Source organism: Crocodylus porosus, unplaced genomic scaffold (genome assembly GCF_001723895.1).
Source record: "Crocodylus porosus isolate Cpor-Errol unplaced genomic scaffold, CroPor_comp1, whole genome shotgun sequence".
Classification (NCBI taxonomy): Eukaryota; Metazoa; Chordata; order Crocodylia; family Crocodylidae; genus Crocodylus; species Crocodylus porosus.
Window position 1 is genome coordinate 19,221,405 of NW_017728949.1, and position 18,196 is coordinate 19,239,600.

Here is an 18,196-nt window from a genome sequence, read left to right on the forward strand (position 1 = left end):
CCAACTTCCCATCGATCACTAGGTCGCCGATTAGGTCATCCCCCGTAGCCAGTACCAGGTCAAGCAGCGCTTTGCCTCTCGTTGGCCCATAGACCTCTTGGGTCAGGTAGAGGTCATCCACGCATGAGAGAAAATATTTTTCTATGTTTCCATATCAGAAGGGGTAGTGAGGTTTTACTCAAATAGCATCTGTGTAAAGATTCACCTTCAAGTACAGGTCAAATATAGGAAATTACGGCCTAAAAGGTGAACATTTAATCTACCTAATTACCATCAAGCGAGAAGTTAAAATGGAAGCTTGTTTTTAATGCTACTACAGCAAATATATGAGTACCTGATACTGATTCTGAATGGGGGTGCAGCAAAAAACTTTTAGAGGTGCTACAGGGTGGTATGCACTATTTGCACTTCTAAGTGTACATGATTTACAAGATAAGCCCACAGAGTTCAAATAGGAATCAATAGTGTCAAAAAAATTTGGCCTGTTGTGGTCCAAGTCATTTGGCACAGAAGAATTGCTCTATTATTTTTCTATAATCAAGAAATAAGGAAAAGGTAAGAACCAGAATTTTCTGAGGTGGACCTTGAGTCTAAAAAGGTTGAGAACCACTGAGTTAACTAGCATGTTTATTTTTCTTTTTAAGAGAGCTGCAGGATAGGGCCTGTGATTTACAGACAACACACAAACTACATGTTATCTGACAGGTTGATAACTAAATCGTCAACCAATTAATTAACATCAGGCATACTGGTAAAAATTTCTTCAATATACTGCATCAGCTAGGGCTCACTCTTCCAAGCTTTTCACATAAATTATTCCATTTTAATTTGTATGAATAAAAACTTAAGGGATCAACATCAGATGAACGCGGCGTCCGATGCTTCGATCCAGGAGGCCGGACACTTTGGGTGGTTCGCCCCGGTGGCGGGGCCGGGTGCCACCCACTCATTTGGCCCCAGTATTCTTTCCTGCCATGGCAGGGGGTCGGACTAGATGATCTGCTCAGGTCCCTTCCGACCCTACAAACTATGAAACTATAGTTAGACGTTTTGTTGTTTTTTTGCAGAGGCGGAGTTCCTTAAATGTATTATTTCACCTGATAAAGATATATTTAAAAGAAGCATGATCCATAAGTTATAGTCCGCTCCGATTCAGTATTTTATTGTACTGAAACGTGTCACAAACAATAAATATACTCTAATTCCTGAATGACTTCTATGAACTTTTAAATGTTTACCTTTCAAAAATGAAAAAAAAATCTATTTCTAAGAGGAAGTCTGTTTGTATACATCCAAATCTTTCTTCAACTAAATAAAACCAGTGGAAACTAGCTACTGGATTTTTTTTTCCCCATTGGCTCTGTGGCATAATGTCTAGCACAACTGAACTTCTAGTGTGAGGAGATTCCATTCAAAACTTGTGGGTTCAAATGCTACCAGAGTCCCCATGATCCTAAAAACTTAAATGTATATGAATTAGAAAACTACAATGTCTCATTACAGTATTTCTCTTGTAAATACGTAAATTTTGTCCAAATCAAGGTAATTACATTGGTCAGTGACTGCTTACCTGATCAATTCTTAGAAGCACACACTGGTCCTGCAACCTACAAAAAAACAAAAACACCAGGCTTAGACTATTCCAAGAAAAACATACTATATTTAGCAAATGAGAACTTTTGTCTAAACTGCTTTTCTGAAAAACTAACCCATAATCACTAACTGAATGTGGCCACATACAATTTATAGCAGCAGGTATGGAAACTGGCTACAAGCCTTCATTCATTACAGTCCCTACAGGAGAAAGAGGGGTAACCAGAGCCTACTTCTATGCAACTATGTAGGGAAAGCGCAAGGAGCAAAAGTGGCTGAAACTAGAGGTGCACTGATAAATCAGTCCCATATCGGATCAGCACTGATATAAGGGAAATTGACTGCATCGGCAATTGGCTTTTTTGGGCTGGTGTGGCCAATAAAAGCCACATCTGTATACCCAGCCACACCACAGTATCCAGGTGGCCAGGAGCACAGCCCAGCAATGTGGAGAGCAGCTGGGTCTGGCTGGTAAGTCTGTTGTGAGGGAAGGTGGGGGGAGGCAGATCGAGGCCTCTGTGGTGAATGAGGGAGTGGGGCTAGGGCAGGCACTGCCCAGCCGGGGCGGGGCATGGGGCATGAGAAGCATGTGCCCCCAGATCTGTGTGTGGGGCGAGGGCAGCCACCACAGTAGGCTATGGCCAAGGTAGCACCGGGCTCTTCTGGGGGGTGGGGCTGGAGCTGCACTTGGGGCGGGTGACAGCAGCACTGGGAGAGAGGTTGAGGCAACTACAGTGAATTCTGGGGTGGCTTCAGCCTGTCCCATAGCTCCCCTCCCAGTGCCACTGCTGCCCACCCCAAATGCAAGCCTGGTCCAGTCCCCTGCCAGGAACAGCTCTGCACCACCCTGGTCACAGACTGCAAAGGCAACTAGCCCTCACCCCGCATGCAGATCTAGGGGCACATGTTCCCCATGCCCTCCTGGGGTATATGCAGTAGCAGGAGCCATCCCATCCTCCCCCCAAAACGTCCTCTGGACAAGCTGCTCACAGCTCTATTCCATGCTCCCCCAGCTGTGCAGTGCCTGCCCCTGCCCCAGCCCCACTCCCTACCTTACAGCAGAAACCTTGATCTGCCCCCCCATGCCACTTCCCTGCCCCCCCCCCACTCCAACAGACTTACCAGCCAGACACAGCTCTCCAAGCTGCCCAGCTGCATATCAGCTAATATGACTCATTAGCATTTGGCCATTGATATCAGCCCAAAAAATCTCTGTTGGTGCACCCTTGGCTGAAACCAATTGAATTTGGAAAATTCCCAGTTGCTGAATGATGTGGTGGTAACTTCCACCAGCTGGCAGATTAGAGCAACTGCTAAGGCTGCTCAAACCTGTGCCTTGGGCCAGGCAGAAACAGATAGAACTATAACAAGATACTCAACAGAACCAAACTTTCAACCCCCAATGAACTTAACAGACAGACACATCAGAGAATCAAGATAAAAACCCTCCCTTGTATTTATCTAATATAAAACCCCTAGAAACTTCAGACCTATAGTCCTGTCACCCATGAAAACAAATGACTAGTATTTCAACACCGGACTCTTTTGTTTACAGTGACTGCTCAGACAAGAATCACTGAAGCTCTTTCCAAAGTAATGGTTTTGGCTGTACAGCTGTGCAATCAGTAGTAACTATTCAGAAGGTATTTCTGCAGAAGTACTAGACTGAACAAACAGTGAATTCAGAGCAATATGGATAAATGGTGTTCACATGAAGGGGTTCAATTGTTTTAGCTTTAACAGACTAGTAACAGTCTACCCTGGGCAAATGTGGACTGCATGTTAGAAGCACTGCCTAAGAACACTCCACCAGTTGTCCACCTACATACCAATATGACTACCATGTGCAGATTCCTGTTTCTCTCTAACTGTACCACCTAATGTACTTTTAAAAAATATTTTCCTAATAACACTTTTATCTGTTATTTTTGCCCATAAGAGGGCACTGCTGCTCAAAAGCAGCTTACTGAAAGTGAAATAAGCCTGAATAGTAAAACTCAGTAAGATCAGAATTCATTAGGTCATCTTTTTCATGAGAGGTGAAAAATCTTCTAGTTGTTAGGAAGCTAAATCTGATGTGATATTTCTAAATCTCACTAAAGACTTTAAAAAATACTTAATCAACTCAGTGGTCTTTATTCCCCTAAAATATTTTTATTGTTCTAACACTTCAATGTTTGTATCCTCCTATGATGCAGAATAACAGAAAGGAGAAAGAATATTTTTTTAAAATTTGCTTGAGGTTAGTCTCAGGAAGTGACATGGAGACAAGACTCAAACCAACATCCAGTGAAGTCAAAAGTTTCCCATTTACTTTAATGGGCACATGATGAGCAAAGCATCTTTCCTCATCATCACCTTCCCACATTAGACTCCCCTACTGCAATGAAAGCCTCATTTGATTTGGTAGCATTACATATGATTCTTTGCCTTTGATTCAATGGAAACATTGAATCCTAGATGCAAACACTTTATTAGAGCCCTTGTGTCTAAACAAACATTTCTCTTTTGACAATTTCCATTCTCCATTAATAGTACTTCATCTTAATCTCATTTAACACCTCATCACCGCACAATGCAAGTGACCTTTAGTTAAAGATTATTCTCTTTAGTAATGATAGGAGTAAACAGGATGACTATTTAAAAGTGTGTTCCATATTCTCATCGGTTTAAATCATTGTAGGAATTTGATCTCAATGGAACCAACAAAACTTACATCAGACAAGGATCTGGTCTTAAGAGTAACAAATTTGTAGTTTGTGCTACTCCTCACTGGATCAGAATCTGGCAACAGGCACTTCACATGTGGAACTGTTGAAATGTTTTATTCCAATTTTTTGCAAAACCTTTGTGCCAGATTATGACAAGTTATATATGCTCTCCCTCCCCATCACAAAAATCAAGAGTCATCCATAGATAATTTGCATACTATCAGCAAAAAGCTAAATATCCTATTAGAAGGGAAGATGATAATGGAGGATGATTGCTTTAAACTCATTTATACTACAATTAATCAGCTCAGTCAGAAGTCCCTTTTGAACTAATGCCACCCCCCAGAATCCTCACAATTTTAAATCATGTATACATTCCTCTCAAGTGTTTTATACTCCAGACAATCATTGTAGCACAAAGACATCAATTAAAGTGTTTTAGAATAAAACATGGACAACCGGAAGTTTCTAAACCTATTTTGCCTGCCTCTTTAAAGCTCTTTGCAACTATAATAAACCAATTCCATAGAGCACACAATTGAAAAATACACTGTTTGCTTGTCAAAGCAGGGCTAGTAAGATTTTGTTGAGAGGTGCTGAAGCAGGCTGCATCATCAGGGTATAGAGTTCAACCATAAAGCTATTCTTCACATAAACAATAAGGAAACAGCAACTTCCAACAACTGAACAGATTTACAAGAGACTAGCAGAAGACATATCCCTAATCCCAAGGCCAGGGGTCAGCATCCTACTGCCCACTAACCAGATCCGACCCACAAAGGTCCAGTCCAGGCAGCTGCCCCACCTGGCACTGTGGGCTATGCCAGTGCCACACCATGCTGCCCCACTCCTTTGGGCAGGTGCATGCAGCAGAAACTAAGGGAAGAAGAAGGAGCCCTGAGACCCCATGTTTTACTGCAACCAGAGCAATAGGAGCAGTGGCAGCCAGACAGAAACCTAGGGGGCTGCAGGTTAACCACTTGCAAGTCACATGCAGCCCACAGGCCACCAGTTGGAAAGCCCTGACATGGAAGAAGATAACTCATGTCCCCTCTCCTCCCTACCCTAGTAATCATTCTATGCCAGAGACCTTACCTTCTTGATACTGGCTGGGGACCCCAGAATGCTTACCTGACTAGAACTACCAAGAGAGAATGATGACAAGGTTTATATTATCACCACAAAAGGACTGACCATATTACTCGACAAGGTAGATTAACAATTTATCTTCATGGGGAAGTTTGCCAGCGTAACAAAAGTGGTATAAATTTTACTAGTATAACTATAGTGGTATAACTCCCTAAACAGACTCTTCTTACAGAGCAATAGTGCCTTTTTCTGGATTTTATGTTGCTTTCAAAACAAGACCAAACTAGAACAGGTCTCTCATGCTAGAATAAAGTGAACACACAGACAATGAGATTGATACGAATTTTGGAGTCTAATTATAACTGTAAGTCACATTATGCAATCTTGCTGCTCATTTAATTTTGATGCAGCTTCTGGCCTATATATGGAAAATAGCAGGAAAAAGTTGAGTCCAACCCTTACCTGGCCATTTCTTGACTTTAGAGAACATTTATGGATTTTTACATTTTAAGGTAAGAGTCCATCAACATTAAAAAAAAACACCAAAAGAAAATATTGTCAGCAGTCTTACCATAGAACTCAGACAAACTTGGTTAAAACACTAGGATCAAGGCCATCACCTCACCTCAGAATATGTCATTTAAAAAAACAACAACCCCCCCCAACCAAATCCGTGAACTTGTTTTACAAGCAAAATGTAGATAGAAATGGAATAAAATATTGTAATACATATAAATACAAGCTGTAAATCAGAGCAACCACTTGAGGGCACTGAGAAAATAGCAGAACATTTGCCAATCACAGGTAATTTCAATATAATAGTAATATGACTTAGAAAGGGAATTTTAAAAAATCCAGTGAATTATGAAATATAACTACTGTATATAGATATTTTGCTTCCACGTTCTATATTGAGGCAAGCATGAAGAGCACACAAATGTTACATTTCTAATTTCTTAAACGCTACCTTATCAAAACAGGTCTCATATTCTTACTGCTTCTCAAAAGATTTTGAAATCAAAGCTATTATATAAATATATTTTGTTTTCTTAAATGATGCATCATATATTGTTTTAAAATGAATTAGCCTCCCTGCTTTATTAACTTGAAAAAACAGCATGCGTTACAAATGATGATACTAACACAGGACATTTTTTCAGAAGGAACAAAATACCTCAGATATTTGCACAGACATAAGGGAATTGTTTCCTATACCATCAAACTGTAGCTAGTTGAATCAAATCCTATAACCGTTTAACATATGAACAGTATAATACATATTAACATATTAATCCTATAACTATTTAATGTATTAACGCGGTTCTTGGTAGCAGACGCACTTTTTGTCCCTTGAGAGTACATTTTCCCTATTTTATATTCTTCTTATAAAAATGCACAAGTTGGAATTCAGCCTGGTCATGGAATATGGTAATCCTACTCTTGCAAAAGGAGACTTTTCAGTGACTACAAATGGCCTGGGCCCCTGTTTCACAATAAGACTGATCCTTCTGCTGTGCAATACACTTGATCATTTATGAAGTACTGGTTTAATACTTTGAAGAGAGAATGTTCACTCCACAGAAAACCATCCTTACTTCCTACAGCTAACATTTTATTTAAAGGTCTCCTATTTAAGTACTAATTGGCTCAACACCTAAAAGAAAAAAAAATCTGGTGACAACTCAAAAAGGTTTTTCTCTATTTAATAGCCATCTTTGATCATATACTGCTTTGGTTAAATTATAAGTGATATCGGGTGAAGACGACATCATGAGATAAGCCAGAGCTTTTCAGAAGTGTAAGACAACCGCAATAGTTCATCTTCATTCCTGAAAAGACTTTTTCTGTCCACTTCAAATAAACAGTGATACACCACATTTACTTGAGTCTAAGGCAATGTTTATTCCCCACATCCAACCTGGGGGGAAAATACTCTCATCTTAGATTTTAGGACAAAGTGGGAGAAGGAGGGAAAAGAGTGTAGAAGGTGACTGCAGATGCAACTCCAACCCTGAGCTCAGGGTTGAAACTATAGTTGCAGCCAGTGCCCACACCCCTACCTACATCCTCTGTTCCCCACAATCACTTCCTGCCCCTATGCTGTACCTTATGTTTCCCTTACAGTTCTGGCTGGGGCCCTGCTCCAGGGGCAGGGAATATGCAGCACATGCTGGCTTTGGTCATGCAGCAGTGGCATCAGCTCTGGCCAGGGCTAAAGCTGCTATTCCTGCTACATGGCCAGGCTGGAGCCAGAGACAACACATGCTGTGGGCTCCCTGCCTCTGGCCAAAGCAGGGCACCAAAGCTGCAAGGGTTAGGTAAGTGGCAACAGGACAGGCAGCAGGAAATAGGCACTATGGGGAAGGGCAGGAGTCACAGGGGACTAAGCAGGGAAAGCAGGTACTGGAGAAGGCAGGAGGGGGACAAGGATAAAGACACCACAGGGCCAGGCATAAGGAATGAAGGTACTTGGGAAACAGGTAACTAGAAGGCAAGTGGTAGGGAGACCAGGCAGCCAGGGGCAGGGGTAGGCCTCTTCACTCCTCTGCCCCCTGCCCCACTCTGTTTTGTGGCTGTTACATATCACTGAGTGCTTGACTTCAATTGAATATGTACGTTTTATACATTAGTGTAAGTACATTACCACCCCTCTGATATCCTCACAAATGATTTCTCAGCCTAACAGGATGAATCCCAGTTTATGTATTCAACTGTTTAGCTTGCACCCTTGCGAGGATCCCAGGGTAGCGTGGCACCCAGGCTGAGAAATGCTGCCTTAAGCTCTCAGACAGTAATTTGTGAAATCTGAAAAAAATGCTTGCCCCAACAGATGTTTTCTGTGTAGCTTCAGAAACAACTACTGAGCATGTTCTACTCAAATTAGTTTGCTCTGTTTTTTGCATATATGCAGAAACACAGGATTCAAATAAAGACCTGAGGCTCCACCTTTTGCTTCTTTCCCTTTATTAGGCTTAATAACTGAAATATTAGCATGTGCATTAAAAACTGCATTTCAAGTTTCCTCAGAATCTTTGGTTTCTGTCTGGTCAAGAGGAATACATCTTATCAAACAGGGCCAACTGAGGAAAATGAGAGCAGTACAGGGAGGAATATTAACCAGTGGTTAAAAAGTTTTTCCTTTACTTGACTTGAAACAAAAGTTTGGCTTCAAATTAGTTATAGTACCATCCCCTTCGAGAACTGGCATCAAGCCTTCACCAACACCCAGGCTTGCAAGTGGGAGAAGTACACCCTGCTGGCCGATATCCTGAGGGGCCGCGGCTGCAACATGACGGTCACCACACTCATTGTGGGAATGCTCGGAGTTTGGGACCCCAGCAATGAGAGCATCCTGCATGCCTGCCGTGTCTCCCGCCACTACACCAAGCTGATGCACTGCCTCGTGGTGTCCAATGTGATCCGCTGGTCCCGTGACATCTACATGGAGCACATCATGTGCCACCGCCAGTACATCGACCCCACCAGACTAACTGCCGTCCTACTGGACCCAGAGGGGATGACCTGAACCCCCCTCTGCACCTGATGGACTTAACTTCAAGAGAAATCTTCAGCAACAGACTACCCTGCTCCACCTGAAGAGGACCCCCGCGATGAGACTCTATATGGACTGAGACACTTTCATCGATGTACTTCCTCCACCACTGTGGAACACTGTACGGGTTTCTGTGCATCTAATCTTCTTTCTCTCTCAGCATCGTAAACCCCCTCCCTCCCCCCCTTCCATCCCTCTTATGTTAGTCCCTCGCTCAGGTGATCTATATTTCCCTACTGGCTTCTTTTTGGATTCACAATCCTAAACATCTAACAATAAAGTTCAATCTGTTCTGGCTGTCACTGCACCTTTCCTGGTGAGTTGGAGCAACCCAACCCCCACAGATGGACAGGAAGAAAAGGAAGCTAGAGAGAAAGAAGTATTACTTAATAAGGGGTGTTCAGTTTTTGATCATCTACACCAAGGCTAGGGACAGACATTCAAAAAGCCAGAGCCTGAACTGATTCAACCTTTCCAGATTAGTCTAAGCTGCCTAGGTTGAACTGGTTTGTAACAGGTCAAACATTTGCTCTGGACTGAAAAACTGTGAGCACATGCCTGCAGTTGCTTAGACCAGGAGCCAGGGAGCACTAGAGTGCCCTCAGCTGCAAGGAAGTGTGTTGTGGGGGTGGGGTTATGGCCAGTCTAGGCTGAATTGGCCAGAGAGGAGTTTAATTCCCCTCTTCCTGTGCCACCGGCAGGGACATGAGCCTGGTGTACCAGACACTCACCCCTCACTGCCAGGGCACCATGGCCCCTGAAGCAGAGGAGGGCAGGGAAGAGGGTTAGTCTCCCCGCTTTACCCCAACAGCCAGGTCTGCCTGCCATTGCCGCCACACTCATTCCCTGCAGCGGACTATGCCCCCTTCTGTCCCCTCCACCAGATGCTCGAGGGAGGGGGAATAACCCCATCCCTGCCCCTCTCCCCCAAAGGGGCCCTGCCCAACAGTGTCTGGCCATGCCCCTGCCCAGCAGCTGCAGTGGGAGGGGCAGGGACTTTGATGGGAGCAGCAGCCTCTATCATAATATCAGGGAGTGCGAGCCCCTTCCCAGTGGGGGCACTGCACTGCGGGGCTGGCAGAGCAGGGGCGGGCTGCACACAGCAGCACCAAGGTCTGGAGAGGGCCAGAGCTCTCCCACCCCCTGCCAGTGCAGCCACACTCGGCAGCAGCTTCTCTCAACCACAATGCAGCTCTCCGTCAGGAAGGGGCTTGCACAGGGTGACACATAGGGGGTGACACGTAGGGTATCCACCCCGAGAGTGCCGGTGCACTCCAAGCACCAGCAAGGGAGTGAGGGAGCTGGGTGGGAGTGGGGACAGGGCCAGACACCACCTGCAGGGCCCTTGGGAGGGGGTCTGGTGTCTGCCTGCCGCTGTCGCTTGGTCTGTGCGTGGGGCAGCGTCTGGTGGAATAAGCTCTCTCCCGGCAGGAGAGGGCTGGCCCCAAGAGCAGACCGAGTCTGCCTGCCGCTTCGTCTGCAGCCGCCACTCAGTTGAGGGAAGCTGCTGCAGGGCATGGCAGTGCTGAGAGGGCTCGGAGAGCTCTGGCCTGCTCCAGACCCCAGTGCTGCTGTGCTCAACCCATCACTGCTCTGTCAGCCTTGCAGGGAAGGAGCTCGAGCTGCCTAAAATTATGATAGGGGCTGCTGCCCCCATTAAAGACCCCTCCCACTGAACAACACTGAGCTGTGGGGTCACCACGGCTTGTTGACTCTCCATGTTGACTCTCGTGGGGTCCACCCCAATGAACTATGTGGTAAATCGTGAGCCTTTTGGCTTTGGACTAATAGCATGCTTAGGTTGCACTATACTGTACTGTACAAGTAGATATAAAGGTGCTGCTTACATGCGTGTTTATGGAGTACCTGTGCTAAAACTTGTAGCTGTTTCTAAAAAGGTAAGATGTATCAATTCTGGATTAACTAAGTGGATGGGTGCTGCCTATGATACATATATTTAATTAAGGTTATGTTTTCAGATTTGTTCCTCCATGTGCTTTGGGCGAGCAGGGTCTGGGGCTGCCAGGGGCAAAAGCTGGAGAGAAGCAGAGAGCAAAGGGGCTACCTAACCCCCTGGACTTATTTTCCTTGCTCTAGCAATGGGAGGTAGATAAATGCAATGCAAACCTCTAATAATTAGATTTTATATCTGGAAAACTATAACAAATTTACAAGTTTTCCATATATATATATCCTAATTATTATGGAATCATTTTATATTGGAGTAAATATGGTAATCCTTCTCACCCATCTCAACTGCTGTCAGTACTGTACTATTAGTAGCCCAAAAACTTATTCAGTCCCATCAACTTACCTTCATGGCTAATATTAGAGGCAGGTATCTGGGACAACAACATAAGACGCCTTAATGAGGTGCAGAAAAATGAGCAGAGTCTGAACAACAAGGTCTCACTAATAAGGTAACAAGCATTAATGAAGTGTGAAAATCCAAGAGTAGACTATTCCTGCACAAATTAACAAGCATGCTTAAACTGGCTCAAGTGGTTCTCTTAATATTGAAATCAAAGGGATTTGACAAATCCCTTTGTATTATTTTCAGGATTTAAAATGGCTACCCATCTTACCTGCTGGCAGCTTACGGCCTCTATACTGTTCTGCATTTAGCAACTTTCCTAGGACCACAAAGCAAGCCTAAGGCTTAGACAAGGACAAAATTCAGTTAAGTTAATGGCTTAAATCACAAAACCATTCTTCGCTTACCATTTTCCTGTCTCATTTACTAGACATTATCTAGCTTCTGCAGAACACGAGGTAATCTTCATATTTTTAAATATAAGAAAATGTCAAGTTCATTCATTAATCATAAAAAACCTCTTCAGTTGGATTAGTTAAGCAGGGTTTTGAATCCAAGATCATTAACAATGTACCCAAGACTTACAACACTTGAGCAAAAGGATAAACTGACAGTAACACTAGGTAGCAACAAAGGTAAAAAACACACTGAGATATTGCAGTGAATGGAACCATTTCATGCAGAACAGCAAAGCACATAAGTTTAGGTTGTATATTTTCAGAGGCAGTGGGTAAAAGTGGCTGGCATGTTTATCTGTCACATTAGAGAGGCATGTTCTATGCCCAACTAGGGAAGAATTGATTTCACAAATTCGCTTTTGCTCCTTTGTTCTGTAAAATGGGGGGAAATGTGGACACAACTGTTTCTCTTCTAACAAAGGGGTAGAAAGCCTTGATCAATGATAAGATAACACAATAAGATAGCACAATCATTACTGCCAGTGAGAAGAGGCAAGATTAGACCATAAAACTTCCAAATCTCAGGCCAGGATACTATGCACTAAAGGTGGTCAGCTTTTACAAATTATAAACTGTAAAGACAGTAAACATGGAAAATTTCAGGCCAGAGTAAGTGGAGTCAGGAAGTGTTTTAAGCAACTGAGAACAAGGGGAAATTATGGTAAGTATTTCATAGTGGTTAGGAGCTGGAAGGGACCTTACAGGATTATCAGGTCCAGCCCCACTGCACTTGGGCAGGAAAGACTGCTGGGGTCATCTGACCCCAGCAAGGTGGGCATCAAGATGCTTTTTGAAAATGACTGTACCATCGGGGGGGGAGCCTGTTCCCAAACCTTGGCACTCAGCTTGTAAAGAAGTTTTGCCTTATGTCTAGCCTGAAGTGATCATCAATCAGCTCGTGCCCATTATTTCTTGTCCTCTCCTGGAGGGCCTTGGTGAACAGATGCTCCCCCAGGCCCTGATGTACACCCTTGTACGAATCTTCTTTTCCAGGCTCGACGGTCCCAAGTCTTTCAGCCTCTCCTTGTATGACCTGGTCTCTAGGCCTCTAGTCATGCACATGGCCCTTCTTTGGACTCTCAAGCTTCTCTACATCCTTCCTGAAGTGTAGCGCCCAGAACTGGACGCAGTACTCCAGCTGTGGTCTCACTAAGGCCAAGTAGAGCAGGAGGATGACATCCTTAGCCTTGCTAGAGATGTCTTGGCAGATGCTTGTACTGTTTGATTAGCTCTGGCAGATACGACATCACGCTGGTAGCTCATGTTCATTTTGCTGTCTACTGTGACACCCAGGTCTCATTCAGATGTGGTGCTAGCAAGCATTCCACTGCCGAGGTTGTGTTCTCCCCAGCTGGAGCACTTTACATTTTTCCATATTAAATGAAATCTGGTTGAGGTCTGCCCACCTCCCAAGCTTGTCCAGGTCGGCCCGTAATGCCCGCCTGTCTTTGAGCATGACCATACTCTCCCATAGTTTGGTATCATCAGTGAATTTTAATACCCGAATCCAAATCATGGATGAACATGTTGAAAAGCACTGGTCCAAGTACTGAATCCTGAGGGATGCCACTGGTCACCCTCTGCCACGATGACTCAGTTTCATCAATCAATACTCTTTGGGTCCTACCACAGAGCCAGTTACCCAGCCCCCAGACTGTAGTCAAGGTCACATTTTCCCAATTTTTACATGAGGACTTCATGGGAAACCAGGTCAAAGGCCTTTGTGAAGTCCAGGTATATGATATCAACCTCATTTCCCCCATCCAGGTGGTGAGTAACCCAATCATAGAAGGAAATGAGGTTTGTCTGGCATGACCTGCTAGTAACGAAGCCATGTCGGCTATCCTTCAGAATACTGCTTTCTTCTAGCCTGTCTGTAATGTTTTCTTTGATATATTTTCCAGGATCTTACCATGGATTGAGGTGAAACTGATTGACCTGTAATTTCCCAGGTCCTCCTTTCTCCCTTTCTTAAAGTTAGACACCACACTGATCTTCTTCCAATCTTCTGGGACCTCTCCCAACTGCCATGAGTCTTCAAATAACTTTGCCATGAGTCACGTGATGACATTGCCTGAGGGTGCTTCAAGAACTGGCCAATCTTAAATAACAAGTTCTCCCAAACAAAGATAGACTGGAGATTCAGGATACATGCAAGGTAAAAAGCACTGTAGGAATGATTAAATTAATCCAAACCAAGTATTAACTTGGTAAATATGAAAGTAAAATTAAAGTTTTAAAAAAATCCAAGTATATTAAGGTATGGGCATACACAACTCAGGGACCCAAATAACCCTAGATTCTCACCCACATATTTAAAAATTATAAATTATTTTTCATTAAAAGAAATCAGAATTCAATAAAATGTATCATTCAGTCCATGCTTCATGTTCCAAAACACGACTACTTTGCTTATTGCAATAAAATATTTCTTCTCTCTCACCTTGAAGTCAAGTCTTATATATCCTAAAAAACTACAATCTGGTATATCTGGTAAGGTTAGTATCTCATACCATAAATTAATATTTCCAACCCCTGGACTTACATTTATCTCTTCCAGAGAACACTTCATTTTCTTAGGACTACTGGCCATGTCTACACCAGATGCTGAATGCGCAGTCATTACTGCACAGTCATTTAGTTTATACAAGTACTAAATGCATAGTAACCAAAGTTACTGAGCAGTTGCACCAAGGAACAGCTGTTTTGTGATGCTGACTGCGCAGTAGCTCGTGACTACTGCGCAGTAGCATCACATTATGCTTCCTGCCATGCCACGCTACTGCACAGTAGTCATGAGCTACAGCTCAGTCAGCATCTTGTGTAGACATAGCCACTGAGACTAAAAGCATCCTTTCAACAGAACCATTCCTATTGCATCTAAAAATGCAACCTCTATTAAATAAAAGTTGTGTTCATTTAACTGAAGTCCTCTGATACATTTCATTACTGAATTAATTCACTATTCAGCAGCTAAAAACACCAGCCACTTCTGGGAAGGTATGTCTTTACTATCCTTGACAATCCCATGCTACACTTCATTTTTCCTCATTTTAATTGCACAACTGAAGCTCTAGATGCCACTTCAATCACAATATTGCTAACCAAGGAGGAATGGCCAAAACCCCTTCATTGATGCATATTGCCACTTCAATCACAATATTGCTAACCAAGGAGGAATGGCCAAAACCCCTTCATTGATGCATATTTCCACTACTGAAGTTAAGAGCAAGGTTTACTAAGGAACTGATTCTTTTCCTTCAGTTTGCTATGCACTTCTATGGGGAAGGTGATTATACTGCCAAGAAGAAAGGAAACTTTGAATTGGTAAAGCAAACAACCATCAAGTCAGCCAGTTAAAATGCAACTTTAACATCTTCTCTTAAATGTTTTACACCAAGATGTCAAACACATGGTCTGAGAGTCAAATCCAGCACATGGAGCTGGATAACCATGGGGTTGCTGGAGTCAACCCCATGCGCTGGTCCTGACCCCACACGCTGCATGCTGCATACAGGCTGGACCCAGCACCACGAACCCTGCACACAGCACAAGGGCTTGATCCAGAACATGCACTGGTTACAGATCAAGCTATGTTGGAACCAGTGTGGAAGGCCCGTCTGGTGGGACACCACATGTTGTGCACACACCCTGCCAGCCCCATACCCTGTGTGTAGGGAATGCATCCAGTCCAACTCCATGTGCTACATGCAGCACATGCCAACCACAGAGCTCACTTTGCACATGGAAAATGGGACCAGAAGGGGGGGGGGGGGTGCTGCTCATAGGCTGGATGGGGTACTGCACACAGCACAGCAGGGCCCAGCACATGGGCTGAATGCAAGGGAACATAGTAGACTCCTCAACTCTGGAATCAGGGCTGGACACCTCCTGGAAACGTGCGCTCCAGTTCTGCCAGAAGTTTTTGGGTAAGTAACAAGAATTACTGTATGATAATTCTATGGCTTCAGCAAGAGGACATAATAAAAGACCATTAGACCCTTTGGCCTTAAAGAATCTATTAATTTTAAATCACTAAATTATTGAATTTCCTGCTGTCAGCGTGTCTTTGGGGGAAAGCTGGCTTTCAGCCAGCCATGACAATATTAAACCCATCTGCCCTACTGAGCATGTTGCAATTATAAAAACTGACAGACTTAATATTAACATAGTCCACAATGTGAATTCTTGTTTTCACTAACAGATATTTAGCACATTTCTAGACAGACCAGTAAAATGAGGCTTCCACTCCCGAACTATTTGAAAGTCTTCCAGCAGCCACACTACTTCTCAGATAGAAATCCTGCTTTCTAGTTTTAGGCAGAATTCTCTAACTATACCGCTTATCATCATGAAAAAATGAAGATCTTTACTGAAATTTCTTTAAGTTCAGTGAACCATGAGTTCCTAAACATGACTGAAGAAAATAACCAGAAAACTGCTAACAAAGGCTGATAGCAAAGATAGGTTCTTTTCTCTGATTTTCAGGCATTTAGAAGGTATTTCATAGATTTCATAGACTTTTGGGCTGGAAAGGACCTTGGGAGATCAAGTCCAGCCCCCGGCCCCAAGGGCAGGAAGTTAGCTAGGGTCAAAGGATCCCAGCAAGACAAACATCTAAACGCTTCTTAAAGGAGTCCAGAGTAGTAGCAGAGCTCAGAGCCCAACTGGGCAGGGTGTGGGTATGTGGGGTATAAGGGAGGGTGGAGGGGTAGGGACCCCCAGACACTCCCCCCCATGGCAGGCAGCCCCCGCTGCCTGGCAGCAGCAGCAGGCAAGGTCAGGGCTCCCATGCCTGGCACAGGCGTGGCTCCAGCCACCATGGCACAGGGAGGGAGCAGAGCCTGACTTATCCCCACAGCTCTGCTCCGCGCCTGCAGCTCCAGCACTCACAGCAGGGAAGCCCCTCACCAGAGCCAGCTGCTTCCCTCACTCCCTGCTGTGCAGGTCCCCACACTCTGCTGAGCAGAGGGAGCCCCACCCCCTGCTTTCCCACAGAATCCGGCATGGGGCTTCCCCTTTGTAAGTGGGAGCTGCAAGTGTGGCGCAGAGCCCCGGGAATAGAAGTGGCTCAGCAGGCTGTGCTCCTCACCCCCAGCGCAATGCTGGCTGCCTCTATTGCAGAGGCTCTGCACTGCATGCCTGCAGCTCTGCACTTGCAGAGGGGAAGTCCCATGCAGGACTCTGCATGAAGCAGGGGGCTGGGCTCCCTCCAGGGAGCAGAGCCAGGGGGATAAGGCAGGCTTCGCTCCCTCCCCCCGCCCATTGCTGGCTGGAGCTGCATCTGTGCCAAACACCAGCACCCTGATTTCCCTGCCTGCTGCACACAACCAGATGGTAGTAGTGCTACATGGACCTAAACCACTGAGCTCTGTGATTTAGCTAATTTGGCCATTTAGCTAATTTGGACCAAGACATGAAATTGAAAAGCATAGAAAACCCACAAAATATCCTTGTGGAAAGTTCCCATAAGCATGTTTATCTGACACGGACATTGTGTTTTAGTCATGCTCAGTGTTGGCTGCATTTAATCAACTTCATAGTTGGTTTCTATTACTGAGCACATGCTGCGTTTGGCAGCAGTTTAATGATAGGCAAAGTATTTACTGCAATTTCCTTACATACGATTTTAAGATGAGGCTGGAAAAACCTCGTTTTCTATTTAAGTACATATGATATCCTCCTTTATCAAGTGTCTTACAGATGTTAACTCTAAAAAAGTTATTGAGGAGGCTACGCTAGCTGACTTCAGAAAATAACTGACCTCCTATACAGCTGTATTTATATTCCTAATTAGCTGTATTTATATTCTTAATTACTCAATCCATTTCCAGGTAAATAAAGGTTCACCTTTTGTTACTTTCAAACCTTCAAGTCTCTAACTTGTTAAATGCGACTATTTACTTTCCCTGTCAGATTAGCTACTTCATTATCTTCAGAACACATAGCTGTAAAATTATCTGAGCTGGTTGTTCACTGATGTTTAAATGCTTAATGTTAAATCAATTTGCTGTTATTTTTGGACATTTCTATCTCCATCTCCAAGAGCACAACATCTTTAATAACAATGAAGCCCAAACCCAAAAGGTCATTTAACTTCTCACACATCCTTATCTTTCATAATTGTTCCAATTTACACCAGACCTACCGATCATTTCAAAGGCTCCTGCTTTTGCTATTCTTATGTTCAAAGCAGGCTAATTCAGGGGTCAGCAGCCTTTTGTCAGCAGGGGATAGAACTTCTGATCCTTTGCAGCAAGGGAAGCACAGAGGTGGCAGAGCAGCAGGCTCCAGACCAAAAGGAGGGTGAAGAGGGGATGGGAAAGTAGGTGACCCTTTATCATGGATTCCCCCATGCCAGATCCAATGGATCTCTTGGCAAGTCATAGGTTTCATAGTTTCTAGGGTCAGAAGGGACCTGAGCAGATCATCTAGTCCGACCCCCTGCCATGGCAGGAAAGAGTACTGGGGTCAAACG

At 44.1% G+C, this 18,196-nt stretch overlaps 1 protein-coding gene across 5 annotated transcripts in view; it reads right to left on the reverse strand.

The window, feature by feature from the left end:
* ADARB1 (adenosine deaminase, RNA specific B1) overlaps positions 1-18,196 on the reverse strand; it is a 184,300-nt gene that overhangs the window by 126,501 nt on the left and 39,603 nt on the right. For 4 of the 5 annotated variants that reach the window (XM_019554073.1, XM_019554070.1, XM_019554072.1 and 1 more), the window contains one exon: positions 1,571-1,607. The exons of the other annotated variant lie outside the window; for it this stretch is intronic. The gene's annotated coding sequence lies outside the window, so the exon portion shown is untranslated. The remainder of the gene's footprint in view (positions 1-1,570; positions 1,608-18,196) is intronic. 5 annotated transcript variants of the gene reach the window in all.